The 18,990-nt window shown below is 35.3% G+C and overlaps 1 long non-coding RNA gene across 2 annotated transcripts in view; it reads left to right on the top strand.

Annotated features, from left to right (window-relative positions):
• Positions 1-2,853: 2,853 nt before the first annotated feature.
• LOC123382901 overlaps positions 2,854-18,990 on the top strand; it is a 38,525-nt gene continuing 22,388 nt past the window's right edge. Inside the window, exons 1-3 of one of the 2 annotated variants that reach the window (XR_006592039.1) lie at positions 2,854-2,979; positions 7,682-7,828; positions 11,646-12,313. This is a non-coding gene — a long non-coding RNA (uncharacterized LOC123382901). Of the gene's footprint in view, positions 2,980-7,681; positions 7,829-11,645; positions 12,314-18,990 lie in introns of those variants that run through there. The other variant, XR_006592040.1, reaches the window with a different exon arrangement.

Genomic DNA, 18,990 nt, shown 5'->3' with positions numbered 1-18,990 from the left:
ATTCTCTTTATAAATGATGATCAATTTTTTGCTAATGATATGCTTTGGAGATTTTTAGTTTGACATTTAAGTTTTGAAGATGCTTTATGATTCGGGTTATGATTATTATTAAGCTTGGAGGTCTTTGGGCTTCTTCAATCTATGGATTTATAGGTTTTGTCAAATTTAGAAAAGTTTTAGCCATTATTTTTCCAAATATTTACTCTTCTACTATCTCCTTTTGGGACTCAAATTGCCTCTATCTCTCCCTACAAGGGAAGGTCTAAGCAGTCAATAAGACCCAGCTTAAGTTTTTGAGTGTTTTTCCCCTGTATCCTTCATTTTTAATACATTATATAATAATTTTTACTATGATCTTAAGTTCTGCATTTTCTCAGATGGTATTAATTTCCATATCACATATTTTTTCCTTTTAAATAATATTTCATTTATAAAAGTTCCACCTGATCTTTTTTTAATAATGTCCTTTTTTCCATATTCTGACCAAGTTTTCCTTTAAATGCATGCTATTTTAACCACTGTTTTGTGGTATGGTTAGCATACAAACAGCTGTGAATATTTAACATATTCAACTTGATGAATTTGGAGGTAAATATACACTCATAATACTATCACCATAATCTATGTCCTAAAGATATCTATGACCTTCAAAAGTTTCCTCCTGCTCTCTTTATTATTATGAATTATTTTGACAAGAACATTTGGCATAAGATCTACCTTAGCAAAATTTAAGTATATGATACATATTATTAAATATAAGTACCATGCTGCACAATAGATCTAGGACTTATTCATCTTGCATAACTGAAAAGTTGTACCCTCAACTAATACCTCTTCTTTTCCCCCTTCCTCAGCCCCTAGCAACCATCGTTCAACTCTCTGCTTCTGTGAGTGATAATTTTAGATTCCACAAATAAGTGAGATTATGTAGCATTTGCCTTTCTGTGTCTGGCTGATTTCACTTAGCATCATGTAATATTTATTAGATGTTCAACATCATGGTATTGCATTGTTATATTTATGGATATTTTTGGGGTCCCTCAGAAGGTAGAGAGTTTTGTTTTGGCAAGAATTAACATTTCTTCTCGATCATTTTAATCTGTGTAGGTCTCTTATTAAGCTTTGCTCTTTTGGTTGTAGAGTAACTTTCACTATGTGTAAAGTTCATCTCTCAGGCCTTCACTAAATACACCTACTGATCACTGAGGACTGTTGACTCTGGCACAAATATGACTCCTTTTTTTGAACTCTGAAAATTTTTGAGCTTGTCTCTCCACTCCATCGCCCAATTTGGGGTTTTTGCCTAGATTTGTGGAATTTCACTCTAAGCATATACAGCCTAATACATTCAAGGAAATGTGTAAGCAGATGTCTGGAGCTCTTTCCCTACTTATCATCCTTCTTTCCATAACTGTTCCACCTCTTCCAGGCATCTCAGCTTTTTCATATTTTGATTTCCATCTCTTTACTCCAGTAAGACCAAGAGGTCTGTGGTTCCCTTAACTGTCTGGAAATTACCTCCAACAGAAGAAAGGGACAATGGTAGTACTCTCCTAATTTGTTTTCCTTTTCTCTGGGATTTCATTCTTCTGCTTGCTTGTCATTAAATGTTTGAAAGTAAATGTTCATATCTTTCATCAAGGTTTCTAGTTTTTATTGTTGGTACTGAAGTACAGTTTTTGTACTTCATCATATTTGAGAGGGGAACTCCAGGTATTATATATTTTTAAGTTTTTTACAAATGTGAATGGATAATATGCTTCTTTATATACATATTTATCATTTACATTATTTCTTTAGCATATTCTCTTAATAGTATTTGCACTGATTTTTCTAATTGATGTATAAGCATTCTGGCCTACATATTTTTTCCATATGTGGATTTTTTTTGCTTTTTAATTTGCTTTCAATTTGTTTATGGAATTTTGATTTGTTTCATATGCATACATTAAAAATATTTCCTTATTCAAATTCCTGAGTTGTTTTTCCTTTGAGGCTTACCTTTTGAATTATTTTTTAAAGGCTACTTTAAATATCTTTAAGACAATCTTTTAACTTTACTTTTTATTTTATTATTTTTTTATTTGAGTATAGTTGACCCATGTTGTTGCATTAGTTTCAGGGACCTCATAGTGATTCAACAACTCCCTACACTACGTTGTGCTCATCACAGGTGTAGCCATCATCTGTCACCACACAACACTATCACAGCACCACTGACAATATTCCTTATGCTGTACCTTTCATTCCCATGACTTACTCATTCCATTACTGGAAGTCTGTATTTCCCACTCCTCTTCACCCATTTTGCCCATTCCCCCACCTTCCTCCCCTCTGACAACCATTAGTTTGTTCTCTGTATTTATAGGTCTGTTTCTGCTTTTCATTTGTTTGCTTATTTGTTTTGTTTTTTTAGATTTCACATATAAGTGCAATGAAATAACAAGTGTTGGCAAGGATGTGGAGAAAAAGGAACATTTGTGCACTGTTAGTGGGAATATAAATTGGTGCAGCCACTGTGGAAAACACTATGGAGAATCCTCAAAAAATTAAAAATATAAATACCAGGGGAACCTGAGTGACTCAATCAGTTAAAGATCTGACTCCTGATTTTGGCTCAGGTCTTGATCTCTCAGTTCTTGAGATCGGGCCCCACATGGGGATCCAAGCAGACAGTGCAGGACCTGCTTGGGATTCTCTCTCTCCCTCGCTCTCTGCCCTTCCCCCACTCATTCCTTCTCTCTCTCTCTCTCTCTCTTAAAATAAATGAACTTTACAAAACAAAATAGAAATATCATATGACCCACTAATTCTACTACTAGGTATTTGCCCAAAGAAAACACAAACACTAATTAAAAAAATATGCACCCCTATGTTTATTGCAGCACTATTTACAATAGCCAAGATATGAAAACAGCCCAAGTGTTCATTGATAGATGACTGGCTAAACCATCGTCATCATATATGTATATATGTATGGTAAGTTAATTTCATATTTAAATACGTAATGTGTATGTTGTTTATTTTGGTGCACAATATATGACACATATAGGGCCAGCTATTCATCAAAGTCCATGTCTCTCATCCTCTATTTTCTGCCAAGGATTACGCGTTACGCTATGATTAGCATCCAAGTTGAACTATGAGACTAGTCCTCACGTCCTCACCAATGGAATATGACTCAAATTACTGTATCTTACTTGCAAGCCACAGTGTTAGGGGATTTTCTTTCTATTTGTTTGCTGGTGAGGAGCACTTAAAAGTCTTTGTATATGGCAGAGGTTAGTGGAGCTAAAGCCAGGAAGAAAGCTGCTCTCTGATGAGGAAAAATTATATGGGCTATTATATAGGTCATTATACTTTTATTGTATGTTTATTATAGTAGTTAGCAAAGCTAATAATGAATTAATTAAAAATGAGGTTATCATTATATTTTTCCAAACAATTAATCACTTGTTTCAATATCATTTATTGAGTGATTTATCCATCCACTTCAGTAATAATGAGGTTATCATTTTTCCAAACAATTAGTCACTTGTCACATTACAATTATTGGATGATTCATCTAGCCCTTATTTTGAAATATCACCTTTCCACATAATAAATTTTCTTTCAAACAGGATCTATTTCTTTACATTTTTATATATTCCATTTATCCAAAATTTCTATGTCAGATACACACTATATTTAGCATCATGCATATTTAATAACCTTTAATATTTGTTAGGGAAAGTTTGCTTTAGCATTTAATTTTTCTTGACTGTTCTTACTCTTTTATTCTTCCAGATGATTTAAGAATTTTTAGCAATTAGAACACAGTATGTCAATTGAAATTATATTTAATTTATAAATTAATTGAGTGGAAATTTTTATCTTTCAAATATTGTATTTCTTTTCAGGAACATATTATGTCTGCCATTAATTTAGGTCTCCTTTTAATTTCCTTAGTGGTACACACTCATTTGTAAAACTGTATGCAAAATAATTGAAAGTGAAAACCCAGGCATTTAGAAAGAACACAGAGTTTTATTAATGGCAGAGTAAGAGTAAATTTTTTTATTAGTCTTTTTTGGGATTAATATAACTGAACAAAGAACATCATGGCTTAATGTATCTATTGGAAAAATGGTGTCATCGTAAGTGCACACTCCTATGCATTTTGGAAAAAAAGAGGAATTAATTCCCATATCAATAGAGATAATCTGCCTCACTGTCCTTCAAAACAATTCCAGTTTTATTGTCTTCCAAATCTACCCTTCTTCCATTGCTTTTGTTCAGGTGTTCATTGCATTTACTTGGTTTTCTCTATTGAGTTTCAACTGGTTCCAGTGATACCCAGTAAACACTTTTTCTTCCTTTGAAAAATTATTATATTTTGGGTGTTTTTATACAGCATCCATAGGAGGTTAAAAAAGAGAAACTACTTTGAAAAATGATTTGGCAAAGAGTAACTCATTCTTTGAATTAGCTGTTCTATAGCATGGACATGCACAATAGACATGTAAATTTACTGTTACATCAGGACATGTATGTTTATAGCAGTTTACAAATAGTGGCCTGAGCTGAAAACAGTATCACATCTCAAAGGACCAGATAAAATTGTTGTGGTATATTCCTAACATGTAATCCTACATAGCAACATAAAGAAATAAATTATTGATACAGCAAAGAAATTATTACCAATATCATTTTACTTAGTGAGAAATTCTGCACACAAAAACATATATTCTGTATGATACCATGTATTTTTAAAGATTTTATTTTATTTTGGAGAGAGAGTGTGTGCGTGTCTGTGAATGAGGGAGGGGAAGAGGGAGAGGGAGCGAGGGAATCACAAGCAGGCTCCATGCCCAGCAGCAGCATGGACCCCAACACCAGGCTTGATTCTACGACCTTGGTATCGTGAACTGAGCTGAAATCAAGAGTCTGATGCTCAACTGACTGAGCCACCTAGGTCCCCCTCTATGTTTCCATTTATATAAAATTTTAGAATAGGGAAAATAATCTGTGATTAAGTATCAGAACAGAGGTGATTGTATTTTGACGGGGTACTGCCCAGAAGGGGCATGAGGAAACATTCTTGAATGATAATAATGTTCTATATTAGAGATGCAGAAACTTTTCTGGAAAGGCCAGAGAGCAAATTTTTTAAGTTGTCTGAGCTACATGGTCTCTGTTGCAACTACTCAGTTCTGCCCTGGTAGAGGAAAAGTACCATAGAAAAGATTTAAATAAATGGGCCTAACTGTGTTTTAATAACACTTTTTAAAAAATTAAGTCAGGGAAGGGTGCCTGAGGGGTTCAGTTGGTTGAGCATCTGACTTTGGCTCAGGCCATGATCTCACAGTTTGGGATGCGAGCCCCATGTCAGTCTTTGCGATGATAGTGCAGAGCCTACTTCACGTTCTGTCTCCCTCTCTCTCTGCCCCTCCCCCACTCACAGTTTTTCTCTCTCTCTCTCAAAAATAAATAAACATTAAAATTTTTTTAAATAAAGTAAAATAAAAATTAAATCGAGGATAGATTATCATTTTTCAGCTCTTGTTCTTTATTTTTTTAGGGTTATGGGTGCCCTAACCCCATGCCTTCACAAAAAAAGTTATCAAAATGTAGCACAAAGCATGTATTTCAGTCACCATATATCTAATGTAAAAATACATGCATTAAAGTTTTGTAATTCCTGAGTTCCCAAAGTTCAGAAACTGAAAATGGGTATAAATTCACTATGCTCCTTGTCTCATTTTCTGATAATGGTGTTAACTGACATTGAGAACTAGAGAGAGAGAGAAATGACTGAAATTGCCTCATATATTAATAGATCATATATCGAAACTTCTTTTAATTTCTAATTGTTTTGTGCAGGGTACCACAGATATCTTTGTCAAAGAAATGCAATTAAAAACAAACTCATAGGGGCGCCTGGGTGGCGCAGTCGGTTAAGCGTCCGACTTCAGCCAGGTCACGATCTCGCGGTCCGTGAGTTCGAGCCCCGCGTCAGGCTCTGGGCTGATGGCTCGGAGCCTGGAGCCTGTTTCCGATTCTGTGTCTCCCTCTCTCTCTGCCCCTCCCCTGTTCATGCTCTGTCTCTCTCTGTCCCAAAAATAAATAAAAAAAACATTGAAAAAAAAATTAAAAAAACAAACAAACAAACAAACTCATATCCCATTCCCCCAAAACCTCTCTACAAAGGTAGGAAAGAAAACTCTTATTACTGAATAAGCATTAAAACAGAATATGAAGTGCATCACAGGCACTGAACTAAGAGAAAGCAAGACAGAAAGAAATCTCATCCCTTCTCCATAGCCAAGCAATAGAACTCATTATACACATGATCTGAAGATAGACAATAACAGGTCCTCAAATAAGAGGACCTGACAGCACCATTTGTCACACATAGTTTAATCTACATTACCTGGTAATGGGGTGACCATTTGTATTAGCTCATTGGCTTTATTCATGAAGAAACAAACTTCATATCTTTCTGAGAGGAACTTGGAGCAAAGCATCCACAAAATTAGGCTCCTGTCCTCCCACAGAAACTGGGAATTAGGGGTGCTATCTCCCTCGATGTGTGTATTTCAAAGAGAAGGTCCCATGTGCATAAGAAAGATGGTCCTGTGTCACAAAGCTAACAAAAGAACTATCTAATCTTCAAAAGGATTTTTATACATTTCAAAGAGATAAAAAAGAATTTACCTTAGAAAAAGTAAATTCTCTGGGACAAAGGAAAGGAGGGAAATCTTCCCTTTGTTTCTTTTTTTTCAAGCTTATTTATATTTTGAGAGGCAGAGAGAGAGAGAGAGAGAGAGAGAAAAAGAGAGTGCACGCATGAGCAGGGGAGGGGCAGAGAGAAAGAGAGGCAAAGAGAGGATCCCAAGCAGGTTCCCTGCTGTCAGTGAGGAGCCCCATATGGGACTCCATCATACAACCTGGAGATCACAACCTGAGCTGAAATCAAGAGTCAGATGCTTAACCGACTGAGCTATTCAGGCGCCCCCTTCCCTTATTTTCAAGAGGAAGATTTTTTTTTCAATTTTGTTTAATGTTATTTATTTTTGAGAGAGAGACAGAATGCCAGCGGGGGAAGGGGCAGAGAGAGAGGGAAACAAAGAATCCAAAGCAGGCTCCAGGCTCTGAGCTGTGAGCACAGAGCCCAATGTGTGGCTGGAACTCATAAACCACGAGATCATGACCTGAGCAAAAGTTGGGCACTTAACCGACTGAGCCACCCAGGCACCCCTCAAGAGGGAGATTTAAGCCTCTCATTTTTAATTTGTATTTCTCCTTACATCTTTAAATAAATAAATAAATAAATACATGACATTGTTATTTAAATGTGCTAACATTATAATATGACTGAACTGTCATAATAGGCCAGTAGGAAAGGATACGTGGTTCAACAAAGGGAATCTGAAAAATTGGTTATCCATGTGGAAATAAAATGGTCATGAATAGTTTCTTCATGGAGAAAGCACAAATAGTCACTAAACATATAAAAATATACTCAATTTCCTGGTTATTGATTTTAAGTTTATTTACAAACCATTTCTCTCATAAGACTTGAAGTCTATTCCCTCTCCCATTGAATCTGGGTTGGCCCCATGTGCAACTTATCAGAAATATTCATTGGAACTGCCATTGTGTGACCCTAAGTCTAGGTCTCTCTGCTTCCATTTCACAGTTTTGGTAACCAACTGCCTGACTGTACTGTGCATGGAGACATCACATGGACAAAGAGAAATTTTGGAGGTTAAGAACTGCTAGAGAAGAAAGGGAAGTCCATCATAGCTAAGCATCTCACCTACCCTGCTGAGACACCACCATATTAGTAAGAACCTTTTGGATCCTTCATCTTAATCAGTCATTTTTTATACTTTAGTTTTTGTTTTGTTTTTATTTACTTTATACCGATATAACTAAATATACAGTAAAATGCTTAAATCTTAATGCATAATCAATTTTGTTTTTCCATGAACATTGCATACCTACTACTTAGATCAAGGTACAGAACATTGCTTACCCTTCTGAAGGCTCCCATATGCTATCACCCAGTCTGTAAATGACACTTGGTACAAAGTTAAGCATCAGTTGTCCTGTGATGAAGCCCCTTTGCTTGAATCATATTTTTCCTCTTTTTAAAAATTTTTTTAAATGTTTGTTTATTTTGAGAGAGAAAGAGAGAGCACATGCGCGTGCGCGCACGCGCGCGCGCGCGCCCACACACACACACACACACACACACACACACACACACACACGTGGGGGAGGGGCAGAGAGAAGGACAGAATCAGAAGCCGGCTTTAGGCTCTGAGCTGTTAGCACAGAGCCTAATCCAGTGCTCAAACCCACAACGGTGAGATCATGACCTGAGCCAAATTCAGACACTTGACCGACTGAGTCACCCAGGGGCCCCAGATTGTCTTTTGATAGAGCACACCCGCCAGTAGCCTCCTCAGAATGGATTATGGTAAATACAACAAAATCTTGAGTATCTCTAATGCCATCTATTTATACCTATGCTTGATGTTTAATTTGATTGGGCATGGAAATTAAATTGTAATTATTTTTTTTCCTCTTAGCATATTGATAGCATTCCTTTCTGACTTACGGATTTCTTTGTTTCTTTTAAGAGTCAAATGGCATTTGGATTTCTGAACATTTGTTTATGAGACTTGTTTCTTTCTTTTGAGATGATGGGGGAATGTATCTTTATCCCAGTGTTCTGAATTTTAATGCTAATGTGCCTTGGTGAGAATTTCTTTTTGTTCATTGCTCTAGGCATTGTGTAGGTCTCTCAATTTTGTGTTTCAAGTCTATTAGTTCTGTGAAATATTCTGGATGAAATATTTGATAATCCACTTCTCCATTTTGTCTTTTATCTCTGTCTGAATAAAAGTTCAGATATTGGAATTACCTGAAGTGATTTCTTTATTTCATATCTGATCTCTCCTTTACTCAGTCTTTTTGCCTATTATAGCATCTGAAAATTACCCTTAACTTAATTTTACCATCCCATTGAAGTTTTCATTTCTGAGAACTTTATGTTCTTTAACCATATCTGTGTCTATATCTGTATTTCTAAAGTATTTTTACTTATTGTTCCTATGACAGATTCTTTTTTTTCTTTTTCTGTATATAAAGTATCTTCCTTGAGGCTAGTACTCAAAGATACATGGATGCATTGTATTTACTCCTTCCTGGCCCCCTATGTTTTGTCTGGTTTCCATGAATGTTACCCCTCCTACCTGTCATTTGGTTTCTGTTTTCTGGTAATTAACTATCCTCAAATATCTGATGTATCTTAGCTAGCTAACTATATTTAGCTGTGAGGAACAAAACAGTAAATGAGTATTCCTTGGTTTTACTTAAAACATGCCAACTAACGAGCTTCTATATCAGCATGTCTGATCTATGTTTTTGAGAGGAACTTACCTAAGAAAATCTGTTAATTTTTTATTTCTGGTGCTCAATTTTCCAGAGGAATTCTCCAGTGTTCCACTTTGGGAGGCTCAAGTGTAGTTGTGATTTTTCTCAGACTGACTGGAGTTGAGAAGGGTTGTTCTCGGCTCAGGATAGAACATTTTATTTAACTTACATCCCTTTATTCAGCGTGACCTCCCTGCTGTGCTAATGTCAGAGTCCCAAGCCTCCCTGGTGCAACTCTTCCAGAGGGCAAATTGAGGCTTATGCCTTTCATTTGTGCTGTCAGGAAAGAAATCTGAAAATCTGAGAGCGTTGAAACATACTTTCAAATATTATTTTGGACAGTAGACCTATATTCAGCTTCTAGAGGTAGTTGGTGCCTTCAGAACTGAGCTGTATGGAGAACTCTGCAACATGGGTTTGCCTCCTTCAGCCAAACCCACAAGACAAAATAGCTTGTTCGTCAATGGCACCTTGTCCATTTTCTTCCTGCCTTTCAAATTTTGTTGCTGTCATTCACTCTTCCATTTCCATTATCTTTATGCATGTATTCATTAACTATTCCTTTATGATTTGAGTGGGGCTTTGTGAGAGGCAGATTGCATAAATATTTGTTTAATCTATTGTGTTTACTAGAAGTACATGTACTCCTACTAAAAAATTGGCAGAAAAGTAAAGAAAAAGAGATTGCAATTGCTGGAAATGCACCCAGGACATGGTGAACTACCTTTTGATATTTTCATGTTTGTTTTTCTTTTATTCCCTGGAATTATATATTTCCATAAAGAATGCTGTATCTAAGATACTAGATGTATTCCAAGTTGTTGAATTGTCTAATTTGCATTTGGTATGTGCATTCACTAAAAATAAGGGCATTGATCTCTGTCAGAAAATGCAAACATTTAGAATAAACATGAAATGAGCAAGAACTCTTGATCAGAAAAAAATTTAAAAAGAAATTACTTTGTCTTTATGTAGTCTGTGGTATGATCCAAGTCTAATATTCTTTAATCAAGCTTTAACACACTAAGAACCAGAAAATATAAAATTGTCAATTGAATGTGGGAATTGTAGTGAGTCATTGCTATTTCTGCACCTGTGGAGTTGAAACTATCATGTTCACAGAAGAATTCTGCAGATGATGGTGTTGTGATGTCAAAAGGAGGCAAATTCAGGGCACCTGGGTGGCTCAGTCAGTTAAGCAACTGATTCTTGATTTTGGCTCAGGTCATGATCTCGTGGCTTGTCAGTTCGAGCCCCATGTCGGGCTCTGTGCTGACAGTGCGGAGCCTGTTTGGGATTCTCTCCTTCTCTCTCTGCTCTTTCCTCTCAAAATAAGTAAACAAACACATAAACAAACAAATCAATAAAGAAGGCAAACTTGAAATTGAGAGACAAGTGTGTAAATGCAACTATTTATTTCATAAAGCACCTTGGTTTTGTTACTTATGACTTATTTTAAAATGTAAATGCTTCCTTTGTGCGTGTATTGTGATTTCATGTTTTACTATTGAAAGAAAAATCATATCTTAGACAACTCTTTATCTAATTTATTTCTACTTATGTGCTGTTTGTTAAAAGATCTCTGATCATTCTTTCAGAAATTAAATCCAATGAACTCTGTAAGCAGGACAAGAGATATCTGGTATGGTTAGGACAGTCAAACAAGCACTGTAATTTTTTTTGTTTTTTGTTTTGTTTTACAAATTAGAAATGATAATACTAACCTGTATAGTGAAAATTTTAAAAATTGAAGTACTATTGCTTTACTGCTTAACAATGGCAAAATAATTAAACACTCTCCGTGCACACCTGAAAGAATCAATACGATTCATCCATAACAGGTTCACCCTGACAGTGATTCTTAGCTGTACATTTAAAATTTGATGTGTTGTGCCGTCTCCCTAGAGAGTGTATAAAAAGTCTAAAAAGTGTATTTGCAAATATTATGGAAGTAAGTGGAATCATTATATTTCAGGTTTAGAGGACATAAAGCTGCTACAAATGTAAAACACACTATTTATTTTTGATTTAAATCCCAGGGTCCTAAACTGGAAAAGACAGTTTTCCAATTAATTCAGTTAGTATTTTCTAAAAGAATTTCTCTCAAATCATGGTGTACATCAAGTAATAATTGAACTGTACTTCAGTAATAATTATTTAAATAATTTCACAAATCTTCATCATGTACAAACAACCAGAACCAGTGCTTTAATTTATAGGTGATTCAAAGAAAATTGAAACCGGTGCCTGAGATTGTTACAGATTGACCATTGAACCCGCGCATTAATTTCCAGCTGAAGACCCAGCGCCACAATTAATTACACTTCTCGGGGAGCCGCTCACCCTTCCACCTTCCAAGTCCAAATCCAAAGCATAGACAACATCCAATTAACTAAGAAACTTTAATACACTTGCTAAACTTAATAAATGATTGTTTCATTAAACTGACAGTATAGAGATCCCATTCTGTTTACATTAGAAATATTTTATCCCAGGAGAAAAATAAATGGATTTATAAAATCTTGGAAGGGAAGAATGGTAAAGGGAAAAGATCATTTTAGTTTTGAGGAAGTATATTATAAAAAGGCATAGAAAGTTAAATTTTGAAAAACACCATTTCAAAATAACCATTACAAAATCTATTTTAAGACTGATTAATTTAAATTAAAGGTTAATTTTCCTGCAGCTGCATTGTTTTAAATTAGAGATAGTTGTCCAATCTTGAGTCAGAGATGGAAAGGGTTAAAGTTAGGGTTAGTTGCATTTTGGCCATTATAGTTACCCTGTCAGGTATTTCATTTAATTATCACAAAACTTCTGTCAAATACTCCCTTTTTACAGGCACGGAAATTGAGTTCCAAAAAATTATATAATCGCGTCATGTTTTACAACCAATATTTTGTCCTAAATATATAAATTTCCAAAGCCTGGCTTCTTGATGTTTTTTTAGGCTCAGAGTACATGTTGGCATATTAAAATAGCAAATAACACATCACCCAAAATTCACTGAGTTCTTGGTATCAGGAAATGACAATTATTTTTGCAAACAAAAATAATTTTCTCTTTTTCAATTATTCAACAATTACTAAGATTTTTGTGTTAGTCTAGCATCTTTGTAGGTGCCGTTGTTACAATGGCATAAGAAGAGAGCAGTGGGTGTGGATTTGGTTTGAGTAATAAGAAACCAATAATTGAGCTGAAACTCAACTATAACTATAGCCCCACCTTTAGCTAGCTCATGTGAAAATCTGGTGATGAATTTTTCTAGGCAGAAGGACTTACAACATAAAGATCTTAAGGTGAAAACAAGCATGGATGGCGTAAAGGGAAAATATAGAAAAACATTAAGTCTCAGTGAGCCTGGGTTGCTCAGTGGGTTCAGCGCCGGACTCTTGGTATTGTCTCGGGTCTTGATCTCACAACTGTGCCAATGGGCTCCACACTGAGTTGAGGAGCCTGCTTGGAATTCTCTCTCTATTCTCTCTCTGCCCCTTCCCTGTTCACACTGTCTCTCTCTCTCTCTCATAATAAATAAATAAACTTTTAAAAAGTCTAAACAAAAAGAAAATTATAAAGTCTGAACTGTACCAATATAGATGGATAAAAGTTCTTACTCTGCCATCACATTCTCCATTGTTTAATATTTGCCTATTTTGCACGTTACTTTATTACCATTGTAGATAATTTCAATTCCAATTTTCATAGAGAATCTCATATCACCTAAATGATCTAAATAAAGCTATTTAAATAAACTAAGTCAGATTAACAGGCACCTACATCGTAACTACTTAAACAGGCAACTACATGGTAACTACTTAATATTTATATATTACAAGGAGATTCTTATAAATTCAAATATAGCTGTTATTCTAAAAAATGAAAAAATTCAGAGATCATAAATTTTAAGTAACATGAGTAGAGATGTTTGAGAAAAGGATCCCATTAAAATTTAGCTGTTTCTCCTTTTTAGAGCTCTCTCCCTCCCGGCGCATTGGATAAACATAGGATTTGTAGTTTAACAGAACTACACTCTTTATTATTAAACCTTACTAAATGTGTGTCAAACTAATAATTTAAACTTTTAAACTTTAGTTGCCTAATTAATTAAGCGTGTATAATGACACTTTCAAATCTACTTTCTGTTTAGCAAATTCTCTATTATCCAAACCAGGCACCCCAAAATTGGCTTTACTTTCTCTCTCTCCTTCCATACCCCTCAACACCAATCCCCATTGTTCGTACACTCACAGTACCTGTCTAAACTTTCCTTACAGGCGACTACTATTTTAAATACATACTTTCTGTCTCCTCTTTTGGTCTGAAATATTACAGTAGTTTGATAATTGATACCCCTCCTGTCAATATTTCTCTACTTTCTACCCTCCATCCATTTATTTTATTTTTTTTTAATTTTTTTTAACATTTATTCATTTTTGAGAGTGAGAGAGAGCATGAGCAGGGGAGGAGCAGAGAGAGAGGGAAACACAGAATCAGAAGCAGGCTCCAGGCTCCGAGCTGTCAGCACAGAGCCTGACGCGGGGCTCGAACTCACAGACTGTGAGATCATGACCGGACACTCAACTGATTGAGCCACCCAGGCACCCCTCCATCCATTTATTTTAAAGGACAATTCGAATTTTATCACTATATTACTAAAAGGCTTTTAAATATCTCTCCTCGGTAATTTTACTAAATTCCAATCTCATTAGCATAATATAAAAAGTTATTTTGCAGTAATACGTACATTTATATTTACTTTTACTATATCTCAGCTTACCACACCTTCTCTCTGCTGTCACTCATACTATTTCCTAAATCACGTGGAATGCTTGAAGTACCCAAACCTAAGACATCATAAGCCACTTTGGTTATTAGATGCATTATAGCAATATACATCTCTCTTGCTTTATCTGCCTCTCTTTCTCTCTCCAACTCCTGACCTAATATGTGCTGCAACAAACACAATAAAAAACTCCTCAAAGAAAGGTTTTCCTACTTTATCCAGCTCAATAGATTGGCATTTTGTTTGTCTACTTATTCAGTTATGCTGCTAATTGAGAATGTTGAGTGAGTCAAATATCCCCCCTCATTTAGTGGTATTAAATGAAAGGGAAAGAGTAATCTCGCCAATGTAAAAATCTATTTCAGTAGAGTCTCACTAAGAAGTAACTCATATCATTTACAAATTGACTTAAAGCAGCTTTGATTGAGTATATCCTTCTTTTGATTGTGCCTAGTGGCATGTCCTGCCATTCCAATAATCTTTACTGATAGGATCATTGGTGTAATTTGGTAGATTGGGAGCTCTTGGCTCTAAGTTACTTTAATTTTTTCCAGAGGTGCCAAAAGAAGCCAAGGTACCACGTTCTTGGCTGGTTTTTGCTCTGTTTGAATTTCTTTAGTAATCCGCCTAGCCATTTTCCTATCTCTGGATCGACCTCAAATCTCCATGAAATGCTTATCCTTCCACCCGTGGTCACAATGTTTGAATGTCTTGACACCATAATGGCCTAGATTATTGTCTGGCATCTGAGGTTCTTCATCTCCTGGATATTCATCATTCTTTCTCTCAAACAAAGTCCTAGCCATCATGTAGATTATGGACCTAAAGTTCATTTCAATTTTCCTGTCCAAATAACTACAATAATTACACAGGTTGGCATATTGAAAGTACTCTTGAATTTCCTTAAATATTCTCACAAAGTCAGGAATACTGTATGGAAGGAAAGAGAAAGCACAAAAACAGGTCTGAGAATTCCAGGTGCACCTTACAAGGATTTTCCTTAGTAGAATAAGATGCACCAAGTTATATTAGAGATACTTGACACAGAGAGCCAAGGTTTAAATTTACCCAGCAGCCTGTTATGCTCCACTGACCACATATTCAAAACCAAGCTGTGTTACTGGCTAAGCCAGGGTATAAGCCCTCATTGATCTATACATTTTCTTTCTTTTTTTTTAATGTGTATTTATTTACTTTGAGAGAGCAAGAGAGAGAGAGAGAGAGAGAGAGAGAGAAAGAGCATGCGTGTAAATCAGGGGAGGAGCAGAGAGAGAGGCAGAGAGAATCCCAAGCAGTCTCCACACTGCCAGCAAGGAGCCTGATGCGGATCTCGATCCCATGAACCCAAACTGACTGAGCCCCCTAGTTGCCTCTATACATTTTCAATAAACGATGTATATGAGCTGGTTCAGAGTATTTTGGAGAATAATTTGGGCATAAACAACATTTTGTAAGTACTATCTGGTATTTCATCCCACTCCTGGCCACGGGTCAACACCAGAGTTCCAGGCATCCCTGGTGATAAGCTGGGAACCACCACAGTCTAGTCACAAGTTAACTCTATCCTTCCACCCACCTTCACACATTTTAACATAAGACAATTTCTGGCAATATCCTGAATATATGTGTCTTGTGTTTTGTTTGGTACCTGGTTTTGGTTTTATTTCATTTTTTAAAATTTTTTTTTAAAATTTATTTTTGAAGGAGAGAAAGGGACAGAGCATGAGAGGGGGAGGAGCAGAGAGAGAGGGAGACACAGAATCCAAACCAGGTTCCAGGCTCTATGCTGTCAGCACAGAGCCTGACACGGGGCTGGAACTCATGAACCACGAGATCATGACCTGAGCCAAAGTCGGACGCTCAGCTGACTGAGCTACCCAGGTGCCCTGGTTTTATTTTCTTACCATTGATCCATGTCAGTGTTTGGTGAAGTCATAGGCACTTTACCCGTGTTGCATTTTTACACATTTCATATGCCCTATGCCTTCCTTCCTTGCTACCTCCAACTATAACCCTTTAATGTCTTTATTTCCTTTGAGTTTCTCTAAGGATGGAGTCAATACCAATTATTGAGAGGATTAATAATGTCTACTAGCTATTATATTAGGCACTTCTGCCTTACTTAACTTTCCTGAATAGTAATTTTGGAAAAAGAGAGCTAGTGTCTGGGATAGGTACAGTATAAGAGATTTTTACTAAAACATATTTTCATACCAATTAGAGGATAATTAACTAGCATAAGTTCTTCAATCAAATAAATATTTTGAGAAATTTTAATGTCGTGATTTTAGGAAATCAAAATGTAAATGTCGGAGGGTGAAATCAGTAATTATCAAGCAAAGACATCTCAACACTTAATTTATTGTGCCCTTGCATGGGAGGCACTATTCTGATCACTTTTTCACTTATTGAATCATTACAACAATGCTATTAGGTAGGTGCCATTTACTAAACTGAAATACAGGGGAAGAAACTGAAAGGTAAAGAGGTTTTGGTAACTCACACATGATTTCATAGTAATTGAGCAGTAGGACTGTTACACAAACTAGACATTTGGCTCCACTGTTTGCACTCTTAACCACAGGACAATAGACACTTTCTTCCTGCAGAGGTCAGGACAGATGGCTGGGGGAAATGTAAGCAAAAGTGAAGATAGATTTTGCCAGAGTTAGTATTCGAATGCCCAATTTTTATTTATTTATTTTTAATAGCCAAGGACAGTATAGCTCACTGTTTGGAAACTCAGTCTTAATAATCAATAGCTTAATCAGAGGTTTACAACCAATCATGACTTCCAAACTCTCTTTTGAATTTTAAAGTGTATGGAGATATCCATGTTTACACATTTAAAAATATCTTCAGGTAAATCTGATTAATGCTTATAAAAAAGATTGACTCATTTAAAGACTTTTATCGTAGCCTTCCAATATAGCACAGAAGTGGAACTAACAAAAGTCGCATCAAATTCATCATTTTTTTGGAAAAATATTTTTTTTAAATCTGTGCATAATGTGAAAAGTGAGATTAAATTTACTCTGCAATAGATTTCTATTAAAGAAAACATTTGTACTTCACTATGTGGACTCAGTGGAATTTAATATGGTTTTTAGATACTTAGGATATATTGGTTTTCAATTGGTTTTATATTCAAGATGGTTTTTCAGAGACCTTAATTTGTGCTGTTTTCCAACTTAAAATTTTTAAGATCTTTGGGTAGTCGAAGTTTAGAGATGTTCATTGTTTTTCAGTCTTTGTGTTCAAAATATCCTTGTATTTGCAGTGCATTTATTTATTATTTATTTATTTAAGAAAGAGAGACAAAGAGAAAGAGAAAGAGCACAAGCAAGGGAGGGGCAGAAGGAAAGAAAAAGAAAAACAAACTCCCAAGCAAAAAGCTGCATGCTCAGCATGGACCCTGACACTGTGATCATGACCTGAGATGATGGCTGAAATCAAGAGTTGGCTGCTCAACCAAATGAGCCACCCAGGCATCCCTCAGTGCTTTTAATGGTCAAAAAATTATGTCATTTAAAATAGTAGGGATTACCCTTTAATTATTTATAGCCTATTCAAATTATTTTCTAATCACTGCAGAGAACCTCATTATGAAGACTGTTTGCATGTTCAAATAATTAACATACATGTGTAAGTAGTTGTAAATAAAATATTGTTAAAGAGAATTACAAGTCTTCAGAAAGATATGCCAAACTAATTACAATATTAGTACATCCATAATATATGGTTACTGACCATCAATGTGAATACATATTAATCTCAGAATAAGCACATTTCTCCTACAAAAATATATTATGGAATTACAAGTTGCATTATGTTATAAATTTATAAGGAAATAGTCCCTGACTTTTATACTTATCTGTAGGAATTATCACAGGAGAAACAAATTTACAAAATGAATCATGTTTTCTTACTTACCTTTGTATTATTTTTAATTCTGGTGAAAAATTTATTATTATAAACATTTATAGAATCCTAATTAAATCACTGTTAGCAAAATAATGAATCTAGAAAATCCAACCTGAAGATAGTATTTACTTTCAAAGTAGAAAAATTTAAAGACACCCAAATAATAGTGTCTTAAAAAAAGTTGTGTATTGACTGCATTAATTAATTAAGACCTTTTCTGTTGAAAGTGATAGAACATCTGACTCAAACTGTGTAAAAGAAATGAAAAAAAAAACAAAAAACAAACAAACAAACAAACAAAACAGGAAGTATATTGAGTCTAATAAGAATAAAATTCCAAGGATGGGGATTCTCAGATCTAGAGCTCAAATGGTGTTATCAAGATCTTGTTACTTCCTTTCTCTTTCTTGTCTCATTGCTGTGCTGAGTTCACTTTCCAACATCATGTGCTAAAAAGATATTGCTGCTTCAGGAATCTTATCTGCTCAAACTTAGATCTAACAGTTAAGAGTTTGAATCTCTCCTCCAAAACTCCATTAAAAATCTTGTATCTCAGATACATTATTTGGTTTAGGTCTAAGTTATCTGTTCTTCTCTTGGAGTGAAAGTAACTGTTGTATGAAACTTTACTGAAATCTTATATAAATGGAAGTTTCCTCAGAAGAAAGTTATAATAGGATTATGAGAAGGAGGTGAATAGGGAAGGAGTAATAAGAATAATGGATGTTCATTTTAGTTTATCCTTGCTGGAAGATAACACATATATGCAAATACACACAGATTCTCCCTACATAAATACATATAAAGTCTGCATACTCATAGAGTGGAATAGTTTGCAACATGCAAATGTCCCTAAT

Source organism: Felis catus, chromosome F1 (genome assembly GCF_018350175.1).
Source record: "Felis catus isolate Fca126 chromosome F1, F.catus_Fca126_mat1.0, whole genome shotgun sequence".
In the NCBI taxonomy this organism is placed as follows: domain Eukaryota; kingdom Metazoa; phylum Chordata; class Mammalia; order Carnivora; family Felidae; genus Felis; species Felis catus.
This window is presented reverse-complemented; position numbering and strand designations above follow the sequence as displayed.